General features: G+C 34.7%; 1 protein-coding gene and 1 pseudogene across 1 annotated transcript in view; one reads left to right on the forward strand and one right to left on the reverse strand.

Moving 5' to 3' along the window:
• Nucleotides 1–23466, forward strand: part of Naa15-16 (N-alpha-acetyltransferase 15/16) — a 267380-nt gene that overhangs the window by 188214 nt on the left and 55700 nt on the right. The gene's annotated exons all lie outside the window — the stretch shown is intronic.
• LOC149413473 (uncharacterized) lies at nucleotides 5301–7125 on the reverse strand (annotated as a pseudogene).

Raw genomic sequence — 23466 nt, forward strand, 5'->3', positions numbered from 1 at the left:
ACGTTCCAAGGCGTGCAGTAATTTATCCGTAACACACACAGGAAGGTGGTTAGTGTCTATGTACCTGGTTCCGTGATGGAGGCATTCGTAGCATGCACTTATGTATGTAGGTACTCGCCGCTTGTGCTACCTATTGGTCCGACGCTCATTGCACAACCCAGGAAACTTAGAGCCTATGAAATAACGCATTTTACCGCTTTCAAACTTATAGTTTAGGTAACTGGTCTTCTCCCGGCATGAATAAAACTGTATTTTATTTAATTGGACAGTTAATTGATTTCTCTTTGAGCTCATTGTGGAAATGACGGTGTGCGTCGAAAATTGTTAAAAAATACTCTTCACTTTATGCCGCTTCATATGATCATATTTTCTGCTTTATACACCCACACGGTGCCCGGAAACTCGGCAAAAGCGGGAAATTCGTGAATCTGTTTTATTTTTCTTTCCTCATTTTTCGGAAATTAAAGGGTTAAAATATATTTAAAGCCCGGTCTACGCTTAGACGCATTTTAAAATAAATTAAACAGCTGATATCAACCCTCTGGCGACTGAATTTTTTCAAAACTATCGTAAAAAAATTCAACATCGGACTGGATTTATTCAAAAATGAAAGCTCAAATCATAAAAGTTATACGACAAATTCTGGTGTAGATTCTCCACTTTTCCGCTTGTACTACGAGTTTCCGGACACCGTGTATAAAATATAGTAAACATTCAATAACTATATGAAACAGTACATACCTATTAATTGGTACTAATCTTTTTTTTGCCATTTCACTATTATTTTTATTTATATATTAAATTATATGATACACACGTACATACAATTTTATAGGGATAGGCTGAATTCTAAAAACCTTATAGATTAGACCAATAAGAGTGTTCAACAAAATGAAAGAATTTTGTTTGAGAAATCACAATATACAAAACTGTTGGAGAAAAAAAATCACAGTATGCAAAAGTGTCGGAGAAAAGAAATCACAATAAACAAAACTGTTTGAGAAAAGAAATCACAATATGCAAAACCAAAGATATTAGAACAACGAGATATGCTATGTTGGCCGCCGGACCGTAGGCGGAGTACTACCTAATTAGGGTACTTTGAATACTATCGAGACGTGTACGCACAGAAATCTGTTCTATGTATTAGTGCGGATACCTTAGCGTAAGCGAAGGTGTGCAGTAGTATTGGTGAACAAAACCGGCGACACTGGGCAAAACAATTCCACACAGTATGAACTGCTCATAGCACATCTCGTTCTTCTAATATCTTTGTACAAAACTGAGAAAAGAAATCACAACATACAAAACTGTTTGAGAAAAGAAATCACCATAAACAAAACTGTTTGAGAAAAGAAATCACAATATACAAAACCGTTTGAGAAAAGAAATCACAATATACAAAACTGTTGGAGAAAAGAAATAACGATATACAAAACTGTTGAAAAAAGAAATCCCAATGCACAGTTATACAAAAAATCATCTGACAACATTGTTTATGTCAAGAACTTTTTTTAGTACAGACGAATCTTGATAAAAGCTCTTTTATACTTTTAGAAGTACTTGAATTTATTTTAGTGCGATATATGTTGTGCATTTTTATATTTAACATTCAACCACTCATCAATATAGGTAGTTTTGCACATGCTTGAAGTAGTAGTACCTACATTAAGTTGAACATGGTGTATCTGAATATGAAAAGGGAAAACTTACGCAATTTCCTTGACCAGAGGAATAAGCCCTAGTCTAATAGAATAGACAATTATTATTCCATTCTAGACTTGTTGTATTAGCATTATTATTTATTCCAATCCAAGTGAGCAATGTGCATTTTGTACTCACTACTTTCGTACGGTGGAAAGTCGAATGGATGGGTTGCACACTCTAGATTCTAGATACTTTGCGCTGAAATCCAGAGCTATGGTTTAGTGAAGACGGTATTGCTAGAACACCTCTCCTCTTCGGCCCCTAATGTAATGTCTTTTAATAATAAACCATTTATTTTGTCTATTGGTTGTTGAGTATGTTTATGGTTATTTTTGTCCAGTTATGATTTGCACACAACCTAATCTAACTAGCAAAAAACGTAACAGCGAAGGAAAGAGATCACATGTTTATTTGCGGAATTACGATATTTATTTATTTATTGGATGATTTGTATAGCGCCGCTTTTGTGAGATATCACCTCAGGGGCGCTATAGAATAATACACCGTAATTAGTTTATTAGAACAGGCACTGCCTAGTTAGAAACTGATGTTGCAGACAACTGTTGTTGTTGACCCAGAGTCATAATGCATTCACAACTGTATTGCACCTAATCCTTGTTGCACATATCTGTGGTGGGAAAGTAAAGGGATTAAGCCGAAAATAAATCACAGGACATTTTACCTGTTAATGTGCAGCATGTGGCACTGGCCCTTTTACCTACGTAAAAAGCTTTAGGGATTTCATTTGTTTTGTATATCTCATTTCTCATTCTTCATCATGTACCTGTAAACCATTCATCTGTTTGTTGTAAATAGTGACTTTTATTTACACAATAAAAAAACATGTTTTTATTTTCACAGCAAAGCGACCTGTCGAGAAAAGTGTTAAAAAAATACGGCACGTTCCTGGCCTACCTAGAAATGTGATTGATTCGTAATGTCGCATACAAATTCTAAAACAGATTTATCATTAGATTTCAATATGTATGTTACGAAGCTTATTGGTTTCGAATGATCAACCATTAACATAATCGAATATTGTCTGTTTTCGTCACTTGATTTATTGCAATGGAGAGCAGGAGACGTAGTTAATAATAATTTACTGTGTCTTAAAGCTTATGTCGTTATTGCATGTTACAAAATTATACCTATATTATATTTAAATTCCACCTTCCCACTAACGGGTACACCCACTGTAGTATTTTTTAGTATAATACATGCATCCCATTTCTCTAAATTGGGCCCAGCTTTGTCGTTTGTGGATAAACTTTCGTTGTTGTCTCTTTCTGGTATGTTTATAATAAAGTATTATTATCTTGAACATTTCATCACACGCTCTTGGATAATACATTGTCACAAAACAATAGTTTAATGCGATGGATACGTTATTTTGCATATACTGTAGGTAATCCTAAAAAATCTAATCGGCAATCGATCTGCATTAAAGAAAATTTCCGTATCAAATTTCCGACGAAATTACTCTCCCCTTAAAACCACCCAATATTTTTTTTGACCCACGATACGGTACCTATGTAAAATTAAATAGAATAATTTTAATAAATCCTACAAATTATTAGGTATTTATCAAACTGCAGCATGTTTTTCAGACTTGAATTTCAAAATCTATATTATAATATTGGTGCAATTTGGAATTGTGAATTATTAAATATTATTTATAATGCAGAAATATACACAATCTACATACTACAATTTATAATAAACAAATAGATAATATTTTATGACCCCGAAGAAGTATTTATAGAAAGTCTAAACAGTAGAAATAGTCAAGAAATTTTTGTCCATCATTTCTTATAGATATTTCCCAATTGTTTTAGTGTTCGATAAATAAAAGCTCTTAGGAGATATTTTCGTCGTTAGTAGAATTTAGTACTTCAATTCGGTCGCGGAATATAATGACGGAAATAATGTAATGCATTAGCACTATCTTAAATTGCTTTTATTTTAATCACGTTGTACAACTTTGATGTTTAGTGAAGAACTAATTCAACATCTCACGTGAACATAAATCGTCGAAACCTTTCTGATTATCAATATCCTCCCTTTAAGTACCAATTAATCCTACTGATTTTTCTCACAGCTTTTACATGGCGTACCTACCTTTTATTTGTAAATGTTAAGGGCCATCTCAAAACATTTTTCGAAACTTTACGCCGATAGATGGTGTTATTTTCAATATCGTCTAATAAAACACTTTTAACACGTTATGCTTTATAATATTGAGATGAATTATTGGTTTGCGAACGTATATAATTAATATTAATCTGTATAAATTTTTTATGGTACCTATAATTACATAATCGTAGAAAACGGCTGAAAAATGCACAATTTCATTGCAAAAAATACGTACAAAAGACATTTCACGCAGCTCCGCGCGCGTTGGTACAGGAAATTTTTATTTACCCAACCAAAACCATTTGCGAAAAAGACTCCATTTCAAAAAATTTACGATGTTTCGCATGAGTATGAAAGAGACACGAGATAGAGGTTTGTTCAATTCACTAAACTAAATCAATGCCTGGGAAGATTAAATAATTTATAAAAGGAGCCGGCTAGGAACAACGGTATGTGTGCCGGGAGCTGGCGTTAACTGGACCTTTTTTTTAAAGGCCGCTTTTGCTAAATGGACATAATCATACCAAGCGATGTAGGTATATACCTACATAGTAACCATGTATTCGCGCGGTTGCTTGCTCACAAATATTTCGCGAATAAGTCAAAAGGTTACACTTTTTCTTACATTTCTATGGGGCGCATTCATCAAACCAACGAAGTGGTTAGAATTGCCAGACGGAGAAACAAATTTGTCATATGCACAAGTCAGAAAGGGCTCTCGTAACATCATCTCGCATATAAATAATATAGGCATTGTTTTGAAATCAGCTCGCCACGTGCGTCGTAATATTATGAGTGTCCACAAAAACGATGCCTACAGTGTGCATATGAAGTCGCCTTTTCACATTAAAAAACTTTTTGTATTTTGTAAATGGGTATATTTTATTTTCACAAATGACAAACATGTCATGTTAATAATAGTAAATCCTTTATAGGGCAGAAAGGTGATTGAAAAAAAAAAACTTTTTGTACAAATATCTTATACACGGTGTCCATAAACTAGTTGTAAAACTGCCATCACAGGCGGAAAGCGTTGCCTGGGTCGTGATGGAGGAATTAGCCAGCTGTGGAATTGAACTCACGATGCCTGGCGGGAACGACGATAGTAAAAGATTTTTTATTTACTTATTTATTTATTTTTTATTCTTTTCACATATTCTGTCCATATTTCTTTTTTTTTGTAAGATCCTTTTTCTTTCAATGTTTGTTTTAATATTTTGTCCGATAGCTTGAATTGGTCTACTTTGTCCAATTAATTCATCATCTTTCTCACAGAGAAGCAGTCCTGGATTTATCAATAGGCCTTATAGGCCGCGGCCTAGGGGCGGCAGAGTTCAGGGGGCGGCACTCGCTCGCTTTGGTAAGCCGTGTATGCGATTATAAACAAAAAAAGTCCCTGTGGATAGACAGAGTTTTATAACTATTAGACGATAGATATTATTTTTTAGAGGCGCTAATTCTTAGTACTTTAGTTGAGCTCTGCGTTGGAAAGATCCGCTTTTCGTCAAACAAATTCTCTTCCCACAATTGAATTTCGCCAGCAGACTCATCAAATTTTCGGCAACGTTAGTTGTTTCGGTCGATAGCCTATCCGATTTCATTATTATGGCCTCATTGGCTGCGCAAATTTGACTCCAGACTACGGCCTCTTTTTTTATCACCGGCAAAAGATTTGTGTCTTCCATGATACTTGCAGTATTGCCCTCTTCCTTTGCCTTTTGCCACCTACAGTAATAAGAAGCACAGTCACTATGTTCGCCAAAGATGTGAACAACACCATTTCTGAGATCTTTTCGCATCATTTGCGGGTTTTGGTGATTCTTTATTATGATCTTTCTTGCTAACATACTTAACTTACAAAGCCGAGGTTTCAATAATTTCCTTCCCGTTAATGGAAGTTTAGTATTAGCTAGAATCTAAAAAGAAAAACACATTATTATTCAAATTATTATATCGTAATAGAAATGGGTCTCGAAATTATCTTTGTGGTTTTTAGTTACCTTGTACAGAGCCTTTGTATAGTTCTTCACCACATGATTTTTACATTCAATTTTTTTTATTTTATCGCCGTAAGATACATTTTTACGCAGATTTGCATATACAGAGGAATCACCATCCCCAATATATGACAAATATTGCACACCATGCAATTCTTGACTGCGCCGGAAGCCTTCGACAACTATGTCGGTTTCCATTGCGGTAGAAGCCCCCGAGTAGTTACGGTAACAGTCGTGCTCTTTTTGAGTGATATTTTTTTTTGTCATAGTAATGACACATGGAACAGTATTTATTTCTTATACCTAAGTAAAGGCACTTTTTTGTCTCCTTCCCGATGATACACGCCTGTAAAAAGTTAAAAGCAATCATTTCACGCAAGTAAATAAGTAGTGATAGGTTGATAGGTAATATTATGTATCGAAATTACAGAAAAATGTAATGCTCACCATTCCGGATGCAGCATTATAGTTATGGCCATACGACCTTTTGGACCAGCCTCCATCAACGTACACTGTGATGGATGGTATCCCGTCTGCATTGAAATTTCCTTTTTTAATAGCAATTTCCTTTTCCATTTTGCCAGCTTCACGCATTTGTTCTGCGAGATGCCCCTCCCATAATTTGCCCAAATTTCTCTCTATTTTACTAAATGTGTACCCGGACATTACTGGGACATCCATGGCACTAAGAATTTGAGCAGCTTGGGTGTAATAGCTGCCACTTGTAAGCGTACCCCACACAAAAGACTTATTGATAAGTTTTTCCGGTTCGGGTTCTGAGGTTTGCTTCCATGTGGTGTCACACATATTACATTGAAAAAAAAATAGAATGAAACCCAGTACGCAATTCTTTCACCAATTCAATTTTGGAGAACGTGCATTTCAAGTAATGCTGTGACATAGCGAACGCCCACTTCAGGACGTGCTGAATGTCCACAATTCTATTGCCTTTTATTGAATGTTCATTATCATCACTGTACGCCATCACCTCTTTAATAAGATTATGGTTTTCTAAATCGGGGTCCAGAGCAGGCCAGTTTACATCTATCGTGGCCGCTGTTTCGATTGTGGTATTTGGCTGGTCGGATATACTCGTAGATGGAAATGTAGCTTCAACACGCAACAGTTTTGAACAGCTTTTATACGTTTTCACTCCACGTTCCCCAGACGTAATGTTCGAGGATGGGATTTCTCCACAAAAATTAATTTTAGGGGTCTCGTCATTCGAACACTTGTTTTCTTTATTTCCGCGCCAGTGTTTGTGGGAACTAAAAGATATAATATAAAGGCATTAAAGGAGTATAATTTTTGAGCAACATTAAATATGAATCACCCTATACCAAACGAGCGACATGGGTCATAAAATAACAAGCGTGATGGTTAGTTAGTTAGGTAGGTACCGAGAAAATATTTAAAAAATAATAAAATATTTTGAAATAATTTCATAATACTTACCTGTATTCCGATTCGCCGTGCTGACGTTTCATCCCGTTCGCACTTAGTCTTGGATTCACTCTTTTCCCGGAATACTGATGATTCTTATAAAGGGCACGCCTCATTTTTATGGAATAACAATGCTGTACAAAATCGAAAAAAGTCACTTCAAACCGCGGCAGACAATGACTGTAGAATGAATGAATGAGAGAATGTGAATTGGCGGGCGTCTAGCTAGTGATAGTTACAGATTTAAGAAAGTTCTAAATAATTACAACCGCTCTCACTATAATTATTATACAGTTAATTTTGCCTTTTTTACTGCGTGCCAAAACCGCAAATGTTCCTTGCGACGAGTAATACTGGAACATTCGTAAAAAAGCAAAACGAACATTCTATCAGAATAACAAATCAAGCCGCGCAAATTGACATTTTTACTACAAATTTACTGACCACTTTAACACCGTAGGAATGGGCTAATAGCGTGCACGTGAAACATATGGCTCGCACATATGTTTGTCTCCTTCTAACACGGATTCGGGCATTTCGGCTGGCGGTGCCCGCATAAAATAATTACTTTTGTTAATTTAATTACTTGGTTATTATAAGTGATAGGAACAGTGAAATTTTCGTTCGCGATAAACTCATTACGAGTATTATTTTTCGGTACTAAAATAAATAAAATATTATCTGTAGTTTTCAAATGTGGCTGAAAAATAGATTGTATGGGAATTGTCACATCTGTTTCACCTTAATCACACTTCTAAAGCTTTAAGCAATCTGTTATCTGTCGAAAATAACGCTCTGTGCTTAAGAATCAACTTTCTTCCAGTTTTTCTTATATCCCTCGAGGATAATAATTATATATTTCTTGGTGTAAGTTTTTCAATTGGAGTTCTTATTCAGCCTTTTAGGATCTTATTTAAGTTTTTAGGTTTTATTACGGTTTTTATTATATTGCAGGTCTATTCTTGTAGATTCCAACGAAAATGTATAGTGATTATCACCATTCAAAAATTGCAAAAAAAGTTCAATTTTTGGTTGTCAATTATATTTAATTTGAATTCTTGGGTTTTTGAACGAAATATGCTGATTACCTAACGGTAATTTTGAATGTCTAAAGAATGGAGAAAGCACTCCGATAATTTGAGTTTATGACATATTTTTAATTCCTGCGTTAATGTTTTATAATAATAATAATTTATTTATTTGTTCACGCCTTGAATACCTTAACATGTATACATTGTTGTAGATAAGTTGTTCAGGAGTACAATAATAAAGTCACAGTACATAATATAATAAACTGAGTGAACGATATAAGCAGGTACAATACAAGTTATCGTAGATAATACTGTTGTACAAAAGAGTTCAATATAAATATATATAAAACAAGAGTACAAAATAAATCCTTGGTACTGTGAAAGTAGTTATATAGCAATGTGTAGTAACTATGTTGATATTTATAAAAACAAACATGAATAGTTTGTTGTAAAGTATACACAACATAGCTAAATGAATAGTGTTAAACATGACCCGCTGTCAGGTGCTGCTATTTGTGTGTTAATTCTGCTATATTATATTTAACATGTGCGCATCGTTTTGGCAATGATTAAACGCAAACATTATTTACTGGATTTAGATTCGCCAGTTTATAATACTACCAATGAAAGGGAAGGACTTGGGTGCACCGCGAAAATTAAATTCAGTACCGGTATAAATTGTCCTTTGTAATTCTCAAGTGCGCTTTGCCACGGGCTTTTGTATGCGTTATGAGGGTTCGAGTATTTCGCGTGTTGATTGTTAAATTGGCAGTGAAGAGGGCAAGTGCTTAAGTACGTCGTAAAACTGATAATAAGTGTCGTCTCAGTGCCCCCAAATAAACGTTAGGGATTGGTGTAGCAGTTGCGGTCCATAGTAATTGATTCTTGTAATGACTGAAGAATGTATTATCAAATACAGTTTTTTATATTTTTTTTAAATCATGTAATAATAATATGTGGATGATTGCGCCGTTTTTGTGAAAAATTACCTCAAGGGTCCTGTACAAATATATATAATATATTTCTACAACGCTCTATCTTATTACTAACAACTATAGACTACAGAAATAAAACATCAACTTATGGCTAACAGATTGCATCCACCGATTCGTCGATCACTAATACGAGGCGTATCCAGAAAGTAAGTGTACTGAATTTTTGTAGGTTACAAATTTTTTTATTGAAACAAAAAAATTACATGGTTACCGTAGTACATATGTAAGCTATTTTTCGACATAGTCGCCATTCCTCTCAATGCAGGTGGTGAAGCGGGGGATCAACTTTTTGATGCCTTCCTCGAAGTAGTTTCCCGCCAACCCCTTCGTCCACTTTTCCACCTCCTCCTTTACTTCCTCGTCGGTTGAAAACCTTTTTCCACCCATGTACAGCTTCAGGGAGGTAAAGAGATAATAATCTGAAGGTGCTAGGTTAAGGGAATGCGCGGGGTGGTTCAGGATATCCCATTTAAACGAAGCAAGCAGTTCCTTCGTGGCGTTGGCCGTGTGTGGTCTGGCATTGTCGTACAGCAGGCTGACTCCCTTTGTCAGCATGCCTCTCCTCTTGTTATGAATCGCCTTCCGCAATTTTTTTAGGGTCTCACAGTATCTTGCAGAATTGATGGTCTCCCCTTGAGGCAGATATTCAATCAACATTATGCCTTGACAGTCCCAAAACACGGATGCCATGATTTTCTTGGCTGAAATTGTGGTTTTGTACTTTTTGGCGGAGGGTGAAGAGGTGAGAACCGTTTTTAAACTCGCGATACCACTTGTGCACACTCGTACAATTCATAGCTTTATCACCATATGCAGCTTTAAACTCATTATAAACCTCAAACGGAGGTTTTTCCTTCCAAACAAGATAACGGATGACGCCGCGTATTTCGCACTTGGCGGGAGATTGGATTGACATTTTTCACGAAACGTGTTGTCGCGTCGACACTTCTCAACGTACTCGGTCCTTAAACAGGTCTCGTTTCGGAGGGGAAGAGTCAGGCTACACGTAAGTGTAGCCAACATATCGAAAATAAAATTCATTCGGTCGTGAGAGCCTCAGTACACTTACTTTCTGGATACGCCTCGTACAAAACTATATGTACAATGCATTTGACCAATGAGGGTGATGCTGTCTTATAATGATGTACATTATATGTTTTTTAAATTTATATTCTGTACAGGCAGGTTATATACAGGACCATACTTACCTGGGAGGTTACTTGAGATTGACACTGTTTATTGTTTATTAGAGGGAGTTCGCACGCAGAGGACATAATTGGAACACATGTAATTGGAAATGCCATTGTTAATTCTGGTATTTATTTATGTTTTTTTAATGAGCGTGTTTAGGAAAGGAAAAGCAAATTTTATGTTGGGCGGTAAAACCGTACAAGAATTTGATTAGAATTTATCTTAAATGTGATTCGTCCCTCAGCATGAGACAGATTAGGGAACAAGGCTTCGAATAATGTAAACCCATTAAAAAAAGTGCAATTTAATTGCATAATTAACAGGATATATCATAGGCAAAACAAGAATGCTACTCTCAGGAAGGAATATTTAATTTAAGAGTATGAGAGCCTAAAAAGGTAAGTTTTTAGTGTAGACCTGAGTTTTGTTGGGCTTGTTATGTATATATATATATATATATATGTTATGTTATCTTGGTAATCCCAAACAAACTTTAAAAAAAAATAACACATAATATATACAAAAAATAACACGTGCAATATTTGAAAAAAAAAAGATTTAAAAATCTATATAAAAAAATAAAACAGTGGTGAAGATCGCGTTAATCCTCACTGACGCAAAATATGTCGACATCGGAAGAGATTTGATTCGGTAACAATATACTCCTCCCCATCGAGAGAACATTAGCAGGTTGGTCTTACAGGTAGGAAAATAATAATAATCTATGATGTCACTGTTTAAGATCAGGAACGTACAAAATAGTTATTAATAATAGCCTCACAGCAGTCTGAATAAGTGGGTGGCGGCATTCCCCTCTCTCCTTAGGTACAGGGAGTGAAGTCCTAGCATGCCCAGAAGAAAGTTCGTCGGGTAAAGCCACGGATAGTGACTACATTCCCTCATGTACAGAAATATCAGAACCTTTTTCTGAACCCTCTCCAACGTGAGCGAGCACCCAACCTTATGAGAATAAGCCTACAACGAACCGAGGAAAAGTATAAAGGTTCGAAGAACAAAACCCGACTGGCGCACCTCTTCGCTATGAACGCGAAATGTCACCCTACTTTCTTCCAATTCCAAGATTTTTATAGCATGATCCAGTAAATCAAATAGAGTCAGGACATGTCCGGAGACGAAACAATAATGTTGTAGGTATATATTAGATTTTGAAAATATTTATTTATATTTTTTATATGCCCTGGGCTTTTACAAACATAATATTCGGAAAACGGCTTGATGGTTAGTTAGTTAGTTAGGTATTTTATTATAACCTTCTCGTAACTGTATTCCGTGCAGTTGAACACATGTACAATTTCTGCTAAAGTGCTGCCAACTGCATGCGATATAGTTACAAAAAAGCATTTAAATGACTCCGTCCTGATATTGTTGTTGCCTTTAAAAAAAAATTTCGGTCGAGTAGTTCTAGTTGATATGTTGAAGGTGATTAGACTCAGTAAATCCGGGCTGTCTATAATTCCACTAAAAGTTTAAAAAAACTCTTCAGATAAGCGAAACCCGGTTGGCTGTCATTATTAATTCAAATAAAAAAGTGGTATATTACAAAGTGTGTGTTTTTCATTTAATAAGAATTAATATCATTGCACGCCTCTGTGTCATACTTGACATTCCCAAGTAATCCATTCGTTAAGGATAAAAATAACAAAAATCGCGTCGGTTGGAAAGGCGATTAGCCGTGAAAAATGTTCCCATAAAGAAAATACTTGTCATACGTTACTGGTGGGCGAAAGGACATCGATAAACACGTCACTATATAATGAAAACAAAAAGCTCGCTGCGGGAAAAATGCATTAGACCGTGGCTTTCCCAGAGTAAAATAATAAGAATAAAATGGCACGGAACATTCCCAAATAAACAGTCTTCGTCTTCGGGATTAATTACGGGTTGCGTCACGGGTCTTTGAACCGTTGATAATATCTGGCGTAACAGTCTCACAGCCTTGCAACGGGCTCGGAGGAATGAAAACGCCAATCCTCATTTAAAAAACGTCCAATCTCCCCTGCGAATCGCGAGAGGCTATTTTTGGAAGTGAGCATAGTACTCGCTGTTGAGGGTGTAACCATGGCATTATTGTTTTCGTGGGAATACATTAATTTATTATTGACGGTCACAACTCTGTCCTTGTCACATACTTCATTCCCATTCATACTTCGTATCATACAGACTCTTCTTTTATTCTGAACATTATCATGTCTCTACTCAAGTGTTAGATTCACCTGCTAGTGTTAAGTCTTCCGAAGACGTCCCCGACCCCTTCCTTACACTTGTACTTCCACTTCATACATTTTCTTAAAACCCTTTTCTCAATCCGTCCGCTTCATAATTATACTTGCTTGACGTCCCCGGCGTTGCCCAGGCTTTTCGCAAACTTTTTCGAAATTTCATGTAGACTGTGACCTTCCTCTTGTTTTGATGGTCAAGTGTGCAAAATTTTAACAATCTCGTAATAATATTTTAGATTTGTATGAAAATCAAATCCAAGTCTGCCACCCACCATACACTATCCTTTATATAAATTTATAGATGTACTTATAATAATAAAGTTGGCAGTGCTCACAAATTTGAATTCCTATTTATTTTGGTAAATTCATCGCATTACCAATCTTTGTACACAGTTTCTATTATCAGTTAATATATATAAAGCTCTCGGAATTCATTTCACGAAAATAGCTCTTTAAAATAGTCACCTAGCTATTAATAAATAAATAAAAAAATGTATTTTTTTAGGCATTAACTTTATCATATAACAATTTCTACAAAACTATAAAAAATATATATAAATTAATGAAGTTATCAAAATCAGCCTGCAAATCACCTTTATTTTATATTTATTTATTAAAAAAATTATATTACAGCAAAATCATAAGCCGCTCATCTGACTAGGGAACTCCTGTGTCGAGATATGCAGCCTTACGATTTTAGTAAATTAAATTAATTTTAGTGAAGTAAATATTCAGAACACAAACATACGAAATTATTGCAAAAATAAACACGGTGTTGCTTGTTGGCAACAATAACATTTTACTGACTGAATAAGTATTACTAAAAAATAACAATAAATAAATGAATATAAAAATAGGTAAATACTAACCATTGCTACCCATATTTCGTTATTTGAACTCCCCCTTCAATATCCACCTTTACTACCGTTGGGTTGGGTAGGGACCCAACAACATCATATTATTTCTCTACTTTATAATTTTCAGTTAGTTCTAAAAACACTAGTGAATTACACAAACAAGTGGAAAAATTAAAAAAATATGTGATTAAAATAACTTATTAATTAAACCTCAAATTGTACTATTTAATTATTGAAAACAATATTATCGATTCTTGATCTTGATCTGAAACAGAAGAAAATCTTTATCAGATGTTCGTTTAAGAATCACTAATAATTAAATTTGAAAAATAGTAACAAGTGTACGTACCAACGCCGTACATTACAAAAACTCATATTACAACTCGAAAATAGCAAATTAATGACTAACAGACACAGGAAACGTTACTACTACTTGCGGCCACTTTGTCAAAAGTGACTGTTGAAATAATGTATTATAAAAAGTCCACAAAGAATTTGAAATCATATGCACCCCAGGAAAAAGAGGCGCCGATGAGAAAGGTGTCGGGAAGATCGCATATAAGTCAGAGGGAAGGCGCCTCCGGGGAATGCGGTCCAGTCCAGTGTGATTAATGGAGGCCGAGCGGCTGACCTCAGGCGCCGGGTAAAAAGGGAATGACACTAACTATATAAGGAAGTATTCTTTATATCCCAATTTAACCCTTTATTTACTCACAGCTCTTGCTTGTCTGGTGCTTCGTTCATTTAAATCAGTGCAAAATAATCATGATTTTTATTTCGTGACAGATTATTGAGTATTGCTAATTTATTAAAAATGTCTTCAAATTATTGATAATCCGGTTAAAAACGGGATTGCAGGCCGTTATCCGATAAACTTTTAGTAAATTCCTAACATGTTCATATGACAACTTGTTAACGCACCAACATTTATTTGTCTTAATAATATACAATAACAAAATGCGGAAATATTAGGATTTTTATGAACACGTATTCCGCCATCGTAATAAGACGTACGTATTTTACCAAAGTTTATTACGAAACCTATCAATTCATTCGTTAAGTGGCCTGTATTCCCGTTATTAACCGGATTTCGAATAATTTGAGATTCTTAATAAATTTGCAATATCCGTTTGTTTTTAGTTACCACTGAAATTTAGAATGAAATTATTTATTCTAAAATTGTGGATATATTTAATTACTCCTTAAATAACCTCAAAACTTGTCTTTAATAAACAAAACATTTCCCGACTGCCGTACTATTGCAGAACCGCCTCAATTAACACATTCTTTGCGGGAAACGAAAAAACTCGTCATACGCCTTTTTACAGTAAGACGCGGGAGACGAGTTAACTCGTTTTGTTGCGCAAAGCGGTAAGGAGCGGGAAACTTGTAAAAAGGGGGTTCTAAATGGGTGCGGGGTCATGTATTTTCTATTGTTGGCGGTACCCGATCTATCTACCTGTCGATACAAATGAGTTTGAAACACAACAAAAAAATAAAAATATATGTAAATGTTAAAATATGTTAAAATAAAAATGGTTATCGCGTATGTTCCGCTCACAAACTACGCAGTGAAACGCGGTACATGTGCAAGTTTTGCAATGTGCCCCTGCATAAAGGAAAGTGTTTCGAACGCTATCACACATTGAAGCACTATCAGGTTATAGTTTTTTTATATGTATTGAATATTTCTAAATAATCTTGTAATTTTGGATGAATAAATTTCGATATGTTATTTCGATTGTGAAATACTGTTTTTTCTATGATTCCCAAGAAAGTAGAAAGTTTTTGTTCATAAAAAAGGAATTACACATACATTGTAAGTAAATAAATAGAGACATCTTTTTAAAGTAAAACACTGAAAGTTTCATCGAAAAATATCAAATAGATCATAAGATATGAATATTTTGCGGAAAGTCTAATTTTGGCGCTGAAAAAAAAACACCCGCGCCTCGCCCCCAATTTGGCGGTAAAATTCCCGACATTATAGTGTTAAAATGTGCATTAAAGTATTAAGAAAAACTAAACAATGAAGTTAAGACACGGAAATCGATCGAAAAATATACTTGTGTATGTTAGGGTGGCAATTAATAATTCAGTAACCAAAGGGTCAAGCGAGAATTTTTATTACGTTTGGGATAGCAGCGAATGATTCAGATGAGACGTTTATCCGTTGAAATAATAATTTATTTTGAACACGGAATCCTTTTTAGGAGGTTTTTGATCCGAGGGGTATTTATTTTGAGTGTACTTCATTGAATAAACTTTTGTCCTTTTCTTTTTTGGGTTGCATTAAATATGACGAGGGTTTAGGAGAAGGTGGAGAACGTGAACCCTTCAAATCTTTTTTAAGACGAAAGGACTTTACATAATGTAGCTTTTACACGTCAAATTCGTCGTTTCAAAGTCAGAAATATAAAATATTTTACAAAAGGTTTCTCATTTAATGTCTGCTGTCAGTCACATCTCTTACAGCTGGGATATAAGCAGACTATAAGCTCTACACTTTATAATTCGCCAGAGACCATTATTCTGAATCGTTGCTTGAAATGACTTCACTAGTGTTTAGGTACCGATCTGAATACTCTTCTACTATGTACCTTTGGTACCTTTCCTTATTTCTGTAGCCTCGCAACATTCACCCATTTAAGAATGCAACTGATTCAACGGCTCCAGCACTTAAAAATAATAATTTATAGGAAAATTTATGTCGCTTTGAGGTGATTTTTCACAAAAATGGCACTATTAAGGTTATCCAATTACTCACGGGAAATCGCGGGAAAAACTATGTATTTAAAAGAATGTTAATGGTTTCCTCATTATATAATTATTTTTTTTTATTAATACTCGACCGTATTATGGTGGTAACATAAATAAGAAAATATAAAAAGAAAACATAAGAAAATATATTAAATTAAATATAAAAACAATTATGCAATGTTGCACATATATCTTTATACAAATGGTAAAACAAAACCAAAAACAAATTATTTATTTATTTAACGCCCGGAGGGCTTTTATAGGTGGTACACAATTTAGAACAAGCAATTTTTAAACATAAGAAAGAAATAATAAAAAATACAAGCAAAACACAAAAATATAAAAACAAGAAAATAACATAAATTAAAACACTTCTATTAAGGAATAGTGTTGGAATCAGTGACGTATTATGGTTGGAATAAATCTTTTACGTGATTCACGTAATTCGCAGTTAATATTAAATATATCGACATCACCTAAGTATTGGTTTCCCATAGTGTGCAGTGGAATAGTGTATTTTAAACAACTGAGCAATAAAAGAAAAATCACGAATACCCAATCTGAATTCTCGACAAATCAGTTCCAATTTTGAAAATTGCAATTGAAGTAATTTGTACTCTTCTCTGTAATAATATATTGGAATATAATAATAATAATAAATATATTTGCTAATAGATAAATTCTACATATTTTTTAACATAAATTCAATTGACAAAAAGGTCATTGCTCAGCTATGCATTCCGGATCTCTCCGAGAATGCAGCTGGTTTTCAGCAGTGCCTCCAATATAATAATAATAATTTATATATTTATAGGTATAATAATGAGCAATGGAATAATATTAACAATAAAAACTCAAATCAACACAAACAAATAAAAATAGAAATAGTGGGTATACAAATCAGTGCAAATTAATAATATAGTCAACAAAAATTCAAAATAAACAATATACAAAATCGCAACCACATTGTCATGTAGCTAAGTATCCCCTTTATTTTAACGATATAACGGTACAATATCTATATCTGCACCCAATAATATTGTATATAACTGTTGCATGGAGATTGAAAAATAAATAAATCATTTTCCGTGGCGTCATTTTGCATTGCATTAAATTATTCACATTTTGTGTTAAAAATATTATATTACAGTTAGGCATTTTGTCGCTTTGAATTCTCCAAACAAACACTCCATATTTTGAAAATAGCACTAAAATTCAAAGCAAAAATTCTAGAATTCGTTGACTGTGTTATAAACAAAATTAATTTTTAAGTATTACAGTTCACAGTCAAGACTATGTTGACATCCACAATCGGATCATATGAAAAATAATAAATACATTTTCGAAAATACATTAACTAGCAACTTTCTTCTCCGACCCGTAATGAAGGCGCTTTCGTGATTTTAAAATGGCCTTAATAAATTGAGTGGACTTGTCCATTGCACCCGTTCGCAGGGATACCTCGTAAAAAATAATCGGTTCTTGTCGATTAGTCAGTCGGCCACTTCGAGGTAATATAAGTAGGGAGTGTTTCTCCTGCAGAAGTTACGAAAATGAAATAATTATAAGCAATAATTAATTAGTCGCCCGAAATATTAATACAAATTGAAAATATCTCCCGAGTAAAAATAAATAATATTATTGCTTATAATTGTTTGTTATTCTTTATGTTATGCATAAAACCTTGTCTTCTAAACATTAGTTTATCATTAAAAATAATAATATTTGACAAGTCAAAAATATTTCACCAATAAATGAAGATATCATATGTCTCGACGCCATCTAGTGAGAAATTTAGCACCAACAAAGCCTTTCTTACAAAAATAAAGTTGGTTGTTTACAGGTGGAAAAATATAATAAACGTAATTGTCGATTGAGGTACTAGTACATATTGAATCATTTGGCGGGTTGGAAATAAGCCGACATAGCTCAGTGGATTCAGAACACCTGACCGGACATCGGAAGGCACGGGTTCAATTCCCGTTTGCGGCATTTATTTTTACTCGGGAGATATTTTCAATTTGTATTTATATTTCAGGCGACTAATTATTGCTTATAATTATTTGTTATCCTTTATTCTATGCATAAAACCTTGTCTTATAAACATTAGTTTATCATTAAAAAATAATAATAATTTTAATGTTGACAATTAGTGTTATAAGATGACAGACGACGCATTTAATTAATTCAATTCAATTTTGCTGCTAAAGTCTTCGACATATCGAACTTGATCTTAAATATATATTTGCATTTACGGGACTAAGTGTTCCACTGCTTACAAAGTATTAGATAACAATATAATATGTCGTAAATAAAAAGAATGAAAAAAGTCCCGTCCCGTAATTTGATCTTATTTTCCGTGCTATTGAACATTATCATTAAATCAGATAGATACATACCTCATCACAGTTTATTACAATTTGTAATGGATGTATTATGGGTCAACGGCGATGAGCAATACAATGTCTATATCTGCACGCAATCATACTGTAATAAATTGTATTCTTCTTCGTAAGCCTTCTTGCGTACAGCTTTTGACAAAGGCCTCCCTCAAAGATAAATTTATACAGAAAAGTGATTATTGTTCATAGATTTTCCATCCCTTATTTTCCAATTGTTTTTCTTAGAACATGCATAGCTTTACTGCCTCTGTTGGCTACGTAAGTTCTCCCCAATCTTGCTCTACCTCTTCTCCCTTCGCTGCACAGTTAATTTAGCTTCACAACATTCCTCAAATGGGATTGCCAACGTTCCACTGTGCTCTCGTGCTTTATCAAAATTGCTTAATTACATATTGATAATAATTGTTGCCTTCCTACACAGTATTACCCAAATGCACTAAAGTTTTTATGTTATTTAGTTGTACCTGTGGGAAATTACACAATAATTACCATACAAGGCCACAATCGCAGAGATATCAAAATTGATTGTTTTTTTACCGTGTTTATATTTCTTGCTTACAAATGTTTCACAGTTTCGCTTGTCTTCACGTGTTCTACAATAACAATTTATTTATATGTACAACATGAATAATTACATCCCATTATGATAACGAATATAATGCATCCATTTGTGTTTTACGATCAGTTGATTAGCGCTTTAATTCGTAGCAAGGTCGGTTTCCTTGTACATTCTCCTTTCTCTGGACATTGTGGCAATGGGGAAATAAGTATGAATAATAAATTCCAAACCTCAAAATATGTATATTATACTATTATTACACAATCGATGTATTTATTAGATCTGAATAGCCAGGTTCCGCTCCCGCATATCCTTTCCCTCCCCACTACCTTCGGCCTCACAGCATACCATAGTCTCACTAGCTCCAGACGGTTGAGAGCAGTTGGGACTCTTGTGTGATGCGCACATTAAAATGAAATACAATCTTTTTTAGCTGATTGACAGTTTAAACGAATACGTGACCTTAGTTAAAGTATTTTTATGATGCTGTAATATGAAATCATCCTTTTGAAATATTGTAACTAATTTACGTATAAAGTTGCCTATTGAATGTAATTTGATGAATGCACTTTTACCGGTCAGTGGTTGAGTGGGCATAGCGCTTGGGTCTCACCCGAGCGTCGCGTGTTCGATTCCTCGGCTGGCTAAGTCCTCCATCACAACACAAGCAACATTTTCGACTTTCTGTGGTGGTAGTAGGAGATTTTCAAACATTGTTGGGTTATTCGTAACCTGGGAATGTTTGTCTTTCTTTTTTAAAAAAAAAATATATATTAATATATTATGTGAATTATAGTGATTCAACGGGAACCCTAGTTTTTTCATGATTTTATATTACTTTTCAAAAGTGTTCTGATTTGTCACTGTTCTGATTCAAATTAGGTACTATTTTTAAGCGTATCTATTTGATGTTCACGTTGGTTAATAATATTTTGCCTTTATAAGTGCATATCATTTTCCTTATATACGTACTTTATTGTTCTTTTTAATATAATTCCTATGACTTATATATAAATGTATTACTTGAATGTATACAATGTAAGAAGTTTATGACATTACTGTTCTTATATTATTAATCAGGGAAGTTTCCATCATACATTGCTTATAAATTTTCCGTAAACATTTTTGCTTTACTTTATATCTTGAAGTAGCTCTAAACTCTCCTATCTACTGGGAAGGTATTGTAATTTTATGTGTGACAACTGTTTCGCATTCCACACGTAAGATGGTACAAATGTCCACATTCTAACAGCCCTAGCCGAATGCAAAGTATGTATAACAATTCCATGATAACTCAGGATAATGGCAATTCAACACACTTTGAAAAGTGATATACAGTCATTGTGTTTAAAAAATGGCTTTTAAACCTAACCTAGCCTAACCTTTTTTCATCACTTTTCATGACTTCATATCACTTTTCAAAAGTGTTGAAGTTCCACTGCTCATAGTTGCCCGGTGAAAATTATGTAAAACTATACCATACAAACATCTCTGGCGCTTCAATTCTTGGAGAGTCTTCGCCGTCTCGAGGAAACTTCCTTATCCCTTCAGTTCATTATGCCTTAAGCTTCACATTCTGTCTTCTAAGTACAGGTACATATCTCTAGTTATTTTATGGGGTTTTCGCCTTCCGACGATACACATATCAGATAGTATCTGTGATGTTTCACCATATTCCCTTTCCCGAAAGCCTAATCCTGCACCAAGATCGTCATTGATTATTCGGCTCCTGGTTCCACAACGTACCTTTCCAGCTACCTGATCCTTCTTCCAGTCGGACCGAACATTACCACCATTGATGAATTATTGGATCTCATCAGTATTCATATTTTACTGTGAATTTCGTCCAAGGCGAAAATATTTCCAAAACCACCGCCTTCTATATTATTTTCTCTCCATTAAACTCTGTATGTTTCCTAACTATTATGATATTATTTAGAGTGTGTAAGGGGCGGAGGGAGGGGTGGGGGGGAGGTTGAGAAATGGCAGTCCATGAATGTGTGGTTTATTTCCCCATTATCACCTCTCTTCCGGTTGGCGTAATTTCCAAGGAGTATTTTATTTTATTATTTTTTTAACCGTGGCAGTTATTATGATTCGCGGGAGCTAATTCGTGCGTTTTGTAATGTCTGCACTGTTTTACTCAATTTTTTGATGGATATAGAGGAATTTTCAAATTGCCGGCTTAACAGAAGTTCCCAACCTTTATTAATTATCTAATCGAAATATAAAATTAATGATTGCAAATAATATCATTACTTATTATTTATCAATGAAAATATGAAACAGAGGAAGACAAAGAAAATATAAAAGAGGTGCTCTCGACCGATACTCGAACTCGGAGCAATTTTACGATTTTATTTTTTTACCAACGCGTAGTTTTGTCGTTTCGGGAATTCGACAATGATTGGAGACGACGCGACGCAGGTCTCTTGATTCGGGTCGCTACCCGATTAGCTCCGTGTAGTGTACGGACTGCGTTTGCGACGTGATTACACAACACGAATATCGTATATAGAGAGACTTGCGTATCCCTGTAGGCGAAGCGCCAAAGGGTAACTTCATGATCTGCAATTTGCCACCACTGGCAGTGAGGCCCGTCACGCACGGTGACCACCCGACACCAAGTTGACGCAAGTCACGTCACGGTACCGAACCACAACATTACGTGGATAATGAATACACCGAGTTATGACTGCATCTTATTAGATGTGTAAACGCTCTCAACTTAATCCTCACTAAAATTGTTCATAATAAAAAAGTTCTTGTAGATACATGTATAATATTTTCATGCGAGTGTGCGTAAGAAGTCAGGGATGTAATTACTAAGATTAAGAAATGGACACTTAAATAGTTTTGGACGTTGAGAGCAGGTTGACGGAGAAACAATTTTCAAGAGGGGACCTGCAAGTGGATGAAAGACGTCGGAAACGAGTCAGAAAGACATGGAATAATCGAGGATTAAGAAACGAATACCTGAGTAGGATCATATTGAGAAGTATCTTATTCAATTCAAAAAATACTTTTTGTACAATAAAAAAACCCTTTCCACTTCGTCTGTCTGTAAGTTGGTTTGTGTGTTCCGTGTACCAAGATGGTACATTAAGAAAACTTACTGGTATGCAATGTTGTTAATTTATTGAAAATCAGGTGTTATTATTTTTTTCGGAAGATTTAGGTGTTTCAGGCTAATAATTATTGCTTAAAAATAAAATGGGATTCTTAATATTTTTCTCCGTGTATAGTTCCTAGAGGTCGTAGTGTGAATTAGTTATTATTGATTAATAATATGTGGTATCTCAGTATCTCCTGTGAAAGATCACCACTGTGAATCAAAATGTTGCTTGAAATGACTTTAGCCGTAATTGATGACTTGAATAATGAAAGCTCGCTTCAACTTAACCCGATTGAGGTTTGGGGTTTGGCTCCCACGCTTGGGAGCAGTTGGGACTAGTGTGCTGTAGTTATTCACATTTAAAAAAAATTAAGTTAGAGCTAATTTCTCTTTGTTTTTTCTCTATTCTCTTTGTTAAGCCCCATTGATGTGTTATTCACAAAAAAATATTTGATTGTTACCATCATTATTTATTATTAACAATTTAACCAATCGGTGTTCTCATCCCCTTTCTCAATCACCGATAATGATTATAATTTTATAAATCTTATCATTCTAACAATCGTTATTAATCTGACCACATTAAAGTATCCAGTACAACAAGTAACAGGTAACCCAAATACAGTGATCTTGTTCCATTGTTGTGTTGTGTCATACATGACCGAGTGTAACAGTTTGTGCGGCTCTAGTTTCTCAGTCGTGACTGAGATAACAGCGGGTAATTGTGGACGTGGGTGGAGCCGACTAGGTTACCCTGCCTCTACCCCCTTCGCGAGACGCACCCACATTCAATAATGGCTGCAGACTACTTCAATTATAATTTATCTTTGAGCTACGTAGTCCTTTTATGCGTACAGGATGTAGTTACTTGCTTTATTTACTACCTGCTTTCGCCCGGCTTTCAGTTTCCCGTAAAGAAAACTGTGGCGTAACAATATTACCAATTAGATACATAGAAAAAAGACAAACGTGTTTCGTGAACCAAAAATCTGATAATTCCTTGCTTAAATTTCAAATACACAAATTAGTTTCATCA

The sequence above is a fragment of the Hesperophylax consimilis genome, chromosome 21 (genome assembly GCF_061612785.1).
Source record: "Hesperophylax consimilis isolate HC1 chromosome 21, BYU_Hcon_1.0, whole genome shotgun sequence".
Classification (NCBI taxonomy): domain Eukaryota; kingdom Metazoa; phylum Arthropoda; class Insecta; order Trichoptera; family Limnephilidae; genus Hesperophylax; species Hesperophylax consimilis.